Consider the following 8,297-nt stretch of genomic DNA (forward strand, 5'->3'; position numbering starts at 1 on the left):
GTCAGCAGAAACACTGCGGTAGTCCAACTCTACTTGGGGGCCAGTTTATTGTGCAGTCTTTAAGCAGTGTCCTCCTTTCATATACCCACTATTTACTAATAAAACATGGCTTACACAAAGAAAGCCCCTAGCCCCAGACATTGTAGCATAAGAGTGATATTTATAATGTATCAGCTTAGAATGCTCCAGGCTGAAGGTAACAGGGAAAACCCAGTTCGAAATAACATGGATAAATAGGGGTTCGCGATTCTCACAAGACAAGAAATCTGGAGGTAAGTGAATAAGTACTAAGCTTGCTTTGCTAGTCAGTGATGCCGGCAAAATGTTCATTATTTTTCACTTAATGTTTCCAGTATGATACCTGAAGCAACAAGCACGGTACGGCAATGGAGATCAACAGAAGAGGTCAGTGGTGCTCCCAGCCCTGGTTGACCTTGATACCCAACAAAGGCAAGGCCTTCCATGAAACCTGCTCTAGCAGGCCCACGGGCTGGAACTGAATTCCATGACCACTATAGAAAAGAGGAAGGCTGGAAAGTCAGTATTTAGAACGTTCCAACCCCCTGTGTATTCCTGTCTTTTGCTGTTGAGCATATACACAGAACATGCACCAATTCAACTGGTCCATCCAATGCCAGTGATGGCGGGGCGTCCCCCCTATGCAGCCATTCTACCTTCCTTTCCTGAGCCCTTTCTCCCCCAATCCCATAAACTCACTGCCCGGACCAACCCCTGCATACCCCCACCCCCGAGTTTCCAGTTGTCACTATCAGTCTGATTCCACAGAGAGACTTCTTCCAAGAGCATCATGTTCAAGGGCAAGTGCCCTGTACTAGCCGAGCTCAACTCTGACTTGGTTTCAAGGAGACACCAGGGGATAGTTTGGTTTAAGGTTTAAAGAATGTCTCAAGGAATTGCTTCCTGGCTGAAGGGGTGGAGGCAGCAGGGATACCAGAGGCTGCGGGGCTGGGACCATGAGACAGGACAGAGGAGCAGTCCTGCGACGGAGACCGTGAGGCCAAGCAGAGGGCAGTGGGCTTCCTGGTCCAGGAAGGCAGAGGCAAGGGACCAGATAGCTGAGAAGCTGGGGGCCAGGGACAGACGGGCTTGCCAGGATGGCTGAGAAGAGACTTGTGACCAAAGAACTCTCTCTTGGCCCTTTTGTAACCCATTAGCTTCCCTAATGCCCCTCCTAATTATTTAAAAACATTTACATCAAGGTCATAGCTTGTTCTGTTTTTTCCCCCTAGGTAGTGCCTTGATTTAATATCTTAGTATCGTCACAGGGACAAAACTCTCAGAGTCAGGGCAGGGAGTGGGGTCACCTGCCTTGCCACTGACCCTCCCCTGGGGCCCAGAGCCTATAGGCCTTTCCTCTCTCACTACTTCTAGGCTTTTCTTTGGCCTCTGGCCTGCTAGGCTGTGGTCAGGAATCAGGACTGACCCTTCGGGCCAGCATCAGCTTCACGGAAGGTGTGGGACCATAGGATTCCAGCTTGGTTACCAAGACTGTTCACTTCCACCGCGCTCCAGCGCACACTCTTCTGGTAAACCAATGACACTTCACTGCTCCAGGGTGGCTGGCCACCTTTTAGGATTTCTGTCCCAGTGCGAGTGACTGCCACCATTCGGGAGGTTTCCCCCTCCTGCATCGGTATGGCCACCCTGACTCCTGTGAACTGACAGGGCTTCCTCTTCAGAGCAGTCCCCGGGCAATCTTCCTCCCCTTGGCCTTGATCCTGGGAAAAGAACCCCCTCCCCCCCTCACTTGGGAGTGTTCCTGAGGCCAAGGGGCCGCTGGCAGCACCCACTGTGGCAGCTGAGGGCCTCTGTCGATGACACACAAGAAAATCGTGTGATGCTCCTCCCGTCCAAGGCGTAGAAGACGTCAGCCAAGGGTGGGATGGTCAGCTCTCGCTCCCCGGCAGCAGCTGTGCCAGCTCATCATCCGAAGCCACTGCAGAGTCATGATTGTTTTTCTTCAGGACACGGCTAGTGACACTTGGGGCCTTGTCCTGGCGGGCCACCAAGATGCTCTAGTAGACACTGCCATCTCCCCCCAGTTCCAGCTGGATGTGAATGATGCGGCAGCCCTGGTCCACGCTCCCTTCCCCCAGATCCAGTCCCCCTGAAGTCCCTTCTGCTCCCCCACTGAGGGGGGTGCCACAAGAGGCAGATCGGTGGTGACCTTGGGAAGGCTGCAGAGAGGAGGCAGGGGGAGAGAGGTGACCTGGGTGGGCAGGACTGGGCAGGGAGGGAGTGTTTTCCAAGGCAGTGTCCAGAGTCCAGCCAGATGGCCACTTCATGTGCAGGGTTAGCCTGGTCAGCAGAGGAGCAGGGTCTCCAGGTGCTTCATCTCCCCCCCACACTGGGCCAGTCCCAGGGCACAAGAGGGGGCGGGAACCCCAACAGAGCCCAGGACCTCTGTCCACTGTGAGATGACCAGTGTTGGCCAAGGCACCTGTGGTGCAGGCGGGTCACTGGGCCCCCATGACTGCACCTCACAGGACACCCAGTGGCTCTGGGCCTCGGCCAGTGGCGGGAGCCTCTGCAGCCACTGCTGGATGGCGGAGTCAGGTTGAAGGGCATCGGCTCCTACTTGTTCTGGAGCCTCCACAGTTCAGAAAGGACAGTGGACTCCCTCCTGCACTTGTCGAAATTGATGTAGCCATTCTCCAGCTCAGCTTTGGAGGCTGCATCCAGCATCATGAGGTCCTTCAGGAAGGTTCCGGGGTATGGGTATGGGACGACACCCCCTCCCCGGGAGCCAGACCTCGGGGACTTCTGCAGCGTCACCTCCTGAAGGAGCAGCTCCCGGCTCTGGGAGTCATTATCCTCTTGGGAGAAAATCTGGAAAAGAGGCTGGGAAAGACTCTGAGGCTGTCCCTGGTGCTTCCCCCCAGGCTGACGGAAGTCTGTGGATGGGGCTGGACTGCGGGGCGGCCACAACGGCATAAACCGAAGACAAGTTTCGGAGGCGGCCGCACTTCTCTGCCACGTGGATCCACTTCTCCAGGAGCCAGGCCCTCTGATGCGCGCAGTGGCCACACCGGTCACCTCTCCAAGCCCCCAGGACAGAGCTGACCACTGTCCCTGCCACCTGGTTGAACTGGGTGACAGTGGCCCAGACAGATGGGCAGAGGTGGGAATGCCTCGGTGGGTCTCTGTGACCCCACAGGCTGAGCGGGGACCAAGTGGCTGTTGGGCCAAGTGGTCGTTGAGGAAGACCAGGACATCCGTGGGGCCAGCAGGGGGGTCACCTGGGGTGGGGCGGGCAGGAATTTAGGATGGTCAGGGGCCTGGGGGGGTCCATCTGGGACCAGAGGTTGCTGATGAGTTCAGTGTTGCCCCCCACCCTCAACACCCTCCCCTGCTGCATACCCGGTCTGAAGTAAGACATTCTGAAGCCGGTCAAGCGAACCCTTGACCTCAGAGCCAAAAGCCTCAGGGTGAGAGGCCAGCCAGGGTGACAGGACAGAGATGGCCACCCCTGATGTCCTCTGGAGCTCATCAGTAGGATAAGACTCTGGGTTTCAGCTCCAAGCCCCAGCAGAGCAGACATGGAGGTGAAGGTCAGGTGGGTGGCCAGGAAGGTCGGGGTGAAGGTCATGGCAGACCCTGAAGTTCGGGTATCCAGCAGATGTCTGACCAGGGCCTCGAGAGTGGGAGCCGCAGTCAGGAGGCACGCGAGGGAGGTGTGGGGGCCTGCGCTGACGGCTCTGCTCGTGATAGTGAAGGTGGAACCTTCCTCTTCCTCATCCCAGACAGACCCAGGGGCCTCTTCCTCATCTTCCTCCTGCCGCCGCCCATGCCTTGGGCTCCAGGACCCCCATCCTCTTTGGGTCCCGGCTGGCTCTGGAAGCTGCTCAGCACGACTCTCCCAGGGGTGGGGGTGGGGGCTCAAGTCCGGGGGGCCGCTGGTTCCCTTCGTTGATCTCCGACCCCAGACCAAATCTCCTCCCCAGCTTTTCTGCACCCTCCAGAGTCCCCCAAGGTAATAGTTTTTAGGGTTCTTTTAAAAAAATCATTTTATTAGGGGCTCATACAACTCTTATCACAATCCATCCATACATCAATTGTATAAAGCACATTTGTACATTCATTGCCCACATCATTCTCAAAACATTTGCTCTCCACATAAGCCCCTGGCCTCAGCTCCTCATTTTCCCCCTCCCTCCCCACTCCTCCCTCCCTCATGAACCCTGGATAATTTATAAATTATTATTTTGTCATATCTTACACTGTCCGATGTCTCCTCTCACCCACTCTTCTGTTGTCCGTCCCCAGGGAGGAGGTCTCATGTAGATCTTTGTAATCTGTTCCCTCTTTCCACCCCACCCTCCCTCTACTCTCCCAGTATGGCAACTCACACCACTGGTCCTGAAGGGGTCATCTGTCCTGGATTCCCTGTGTTTCTAGTTCCTGTCTGTACCAGTGTATATTCTCTGGTCTAGCCAAAGTGTAAGGTAGAATTGGGATCATGATAGTGTGAGGGAAGGAAGCATTTAGGAACTAGAGGAAAGTTATATGTTTCATTGTTGCTACATCGCATCCTGACTGGTTCATCTCCTCCCCAAGACCCTTCTGTAAGGGGATCTCTAGTGGTCTACAAATGGGCTTTGGGTCTCCACTCTGCACTCCCACCCCCCTCATTCACTATGATATGATTTTTTGTTCTGATGATGCCTGATACCTGATCCCTTCAACACCTTGTGATCTCACAGGCTGGTGCGCTTTTTCCATGTGGGCTTTGTTGTTTCTGAGCTATAGGGCTGCTTGTTTACCTTCACGTCTTTAAGACCCCAGGCACTATAGCTTTTGATAGCCAGGCACCATCAGCTTTCTTCACCACATTTGCTTATGCACCTATTTGTCTTCAGCAATCATATCAGGGAGGTGAGCACACAATGATATGATTTTTTTGTTGTTTGATGCCTGATGACTGATCAGTTTTTAGGGTTCTTCTATAGCTACAGAAAGTATGAGTCCATGAGAATTGGAAATTCTGTTTATAACCTATATCCCATGAGTTCAGAATAATGTACAGAATAGTAATAATAATAATGTACAGAAGAAAGAATAAAGTATCCTAGATAAGAATTCTCATTCAGAAAAGGGAATAACAGGAAGCAGACAGTGGTCAATTGTCCAAAGTATATGTCATATCTTGTTGGATGAGAATTTCCAAGTTTCTCTGGCAAACAACAAAATAAATTCCTTGGTTAATCCATCAGGCAGCTCCTAGTTTTAAGTCTCAGGAGGACCTGCTTTGTGCCCTCTCCTATGTGTCCACTACTAAGGAAGATTTGAAGTTGACCTTCTCAGGGGCTGCATAGCTTTGGTCTGCTCTGTGGTGAATTGCTTGTGGGTGTAAAACAATCCTAGCTAATGGTGAGCTCTGCAGCATAGTCCCCTGAAGAGTGTCAAGCTTGCTGAGAAAAATTAGTCAGACACAAAAGGACACTCACTGTGTGATCTCATTTACGTAAAATGAGGAAATGATAGAAACCCCCCCCCAAGTTACTAACGGCTACCAGGGATAGAAGGAAGAAGGAAAGGGGGGGTTTGCTCGTGGTGCATTGAATGCATGCGCCTGGGGGTGGGATCTTGTGGGAAAATGCAAAACGAATGGTGGCACAATTTGAAAAACGTAATCAATGTCACTGGATTGTACAACTGGAATTGTTGACCTGTTGTATGTTTTGTTGTATTTATTTTCAGCACACATCCATACAGTATCAAACTTGTCGTTTGCTTCAGCTCAATTCCATGTGTGAGTGACTGGAGCCAAAAATATATTTCTAGAAATAATCTTCCAAGCCTGGAAATACTTATCTCTAAGCCGCTGACCTCTAAGTTCATATAAATATACTTGAAAAAAATTCTCACAATAGCCTTCAGTAGTAACAGCCCTTAATCCCTGCAAAATTCCAAATTATAGGGCTTTGTGTCAATTTAAAGTACATGACCCCCCAAAATAAAGTACATGACCAAGGAAAAATAACTCTCTAGCCAAGCTGTACTTATTCTCTCCATGCTTTCCTGCTGAGCAGTAATTGAATTCACCCCTCTGCTGCAGGGTCATGCTGAAGCCACAAGAACTAACCAACACAGTCAAACGCCACATTTGTCCTATCATTTCTCCTAAAATTATAGCCCCAGTTTGTACAGAATCAGTCTTCCATGGAATACAGCAAGCAACAATGTAATCAAATGTTTGACTACTAGACAACTATATGAAAGGGTTAAAACTTGCTACTATTTTTCAAGAGCTTTTCAATAATGCCCCGGGTTTGGTTTGGTTTGGTTGTTGTGTTGTTCTTTAATCCTCCTGGTCTAGACTAGGGTCCTTGGCTCGTTGGTTTCAGCCTCAGAGTTCTTTCTCATCTAGTAGTTGCAAGGGAGCTGCTTCAGTCCGGGCATCATGCTTGCACTCAAGCCGCATAGAAATGGAAACGAGAAGACTACTGGCATCCATGTCCTCATCACTTCCTCTGAATCCAGCAGCTGTAGCTTTGTCATCATTGGCAAAGGGGAGTGGGATTGCCATGACTCGTTTGAATGACTCATGGTTTTTTCCTCCACATTGATCACTTTGCTGCTTCTAGGCAGACAGACAACAAAGAAGGAATAGGCTGCCCACTTCAGAGGAGTTAGCTCCCAAGAACCCTGTGGCGAGCACCCAGACATTGCCAGTGACTGGAAACCTAACGAGCAGGAGCAGAACCTTGCGAGAGAAAGTGCCAGAAGATGAGCACCGCAGCTCGGTGCTCGGAAGGTGCTCAAACTACAACTGAGGAAGAGCTGCCTTCACAGAGTCGATCTGTGACTTGGATGGAGTAAACCCTGGGGAATGCAGCCTTGGGGACCTTCATTTGCTGGTAGAGCATGCCTAACATGAGAAGAAAGCATGGCAAACGTCAATGAATAACGAGGACTTCAAATGCACCAAGTATGAATCTAGGAAAATTGGAAATGGTCATAAATGAAGTGGACCACACACAGATGGATATTCTAGGCATTATGAGCTGAAATGGACTGGTATTCGTCATTTCGAACCAGAAAATCATATGGTTTACTCGCTGAATCGTATGCCTCTCGCTGAAATAGAAGGCATCCCCCCAAAATAAGATCTCCCCGAAAATAAGCCCCCCTGAAGCTACCATAACTCTGGACTGTAGCAGCGGACGTTGCCGCACAGCTCACTGTTGGCCGCAGCGCAGCCGGGGCAGACAGGAAGTGCGAGGTCTCTTTTAATAAAACAATAAATGTGAACCGTATTCTTCTTCATGGGAAAATAAGACATCCCCTGAAAATAAGACCTAGTGCATCTTTGGGAGCAAAAATTAATATAAGACACTGTCTTATTTTGGGGGAAACAGGGTAGCTAAGGTAAATGGAAACAATGATTAAGTAAAAGAACTGAACAGAACATTTTACAGAGCAGCTTGAGCAAGCAAAGTCAAATATTATAATGAATTATACAAAGACCCACCGTTAGAAAACCAAAAAGGAAGAACCCATTCAGCATATCTTAAACCAAAAGAACTTAAAAAAAAATCAAACCTCAAGTTGAAATATTGAGAGATTCTATGGGTTAAAATGTTGAATGATGCAGGAAACACCAAAAGATGGTGGGGAAAATACACAATATCACTGTACTAAAAACAATTTGTGGACATTCCATCATTTCAGGAGGTAGCATCTGAGCAAGACCCAGTGGTGCGGAAGCACCAGCTGCACTGGACGTGTTAGGAGCTACAAACAAGGCCCTGGGAATCGATGGAACACCCACTGAAATGTTTCAGCAAGCTGATGAAGCCCTGGAAGCACTCACTCATCTCTGCCAGAAAATGCGACCGACAGGAAGAGATACATATTTATACCTGTTCCAAAGAAAGGCGACTCAGCAGGATGCTCCGATTATAGAACAAGTTCATTGGTATCACATGCAAATAATTTTTACTAAATATTATCCAACAATGGTTGCAGCAGCACATGGACAGGGTTCAAGCCAGATTCAGAAGAGGACATTGAACAAAGGATATCACTGCTGATGTCAGATGGACCTTGACTGGAAGCAGAGAACATCAGAAAGATGTTTACTTGTGTTTTATTGGCTGTGCAAAGACGTTCGACTGTGTGGATCATAACAAATTATAGACAGCCTAGAGAATAATGCTTGCTTTAAAATCCAGAAAGATATGCATCAGGGTTACATACGCTCATCATACTTAATCAATATGTATGTTGAGCAAGTAAACAGAGAAACAACTATATGAAGAAGAATGTGGCAT

The 8,297-nt window shown here is 49.5% G+C and overlaps 1 pseudogene; it reads right to left on the minus strand.

The window, feature by feature from the left end:
* Nucleotides 1-1,696: 1,696 nt before the first annotated feature.
* LOC142430448 (ral guanine nucleotide dissociation stimulator-like 2 pseudogene) lies at nt 1,697-6,550 on the minus strand (annotated as a pseudogene).
* Between the last annotated feature and the right edge of the window lie 1,747 nt (nt 6,551-8,297).

This window comes from Tenrec ecaudatus, chromosome 17, assembly GCF_050624435.1.
Source record: "Tenrec ecaudatus isolate mTenEca1 chromosome 17, mTenEca1.hap1, whole genome shotgun sequence".
Classification (NCBI taxonomy): domain Eukaryota; kingdom Metazoa; phylum Chordata; class Mammalia; order Afrosoricida; family Tenrecidae; genus Tenrec; species Tenrec ecaudatus.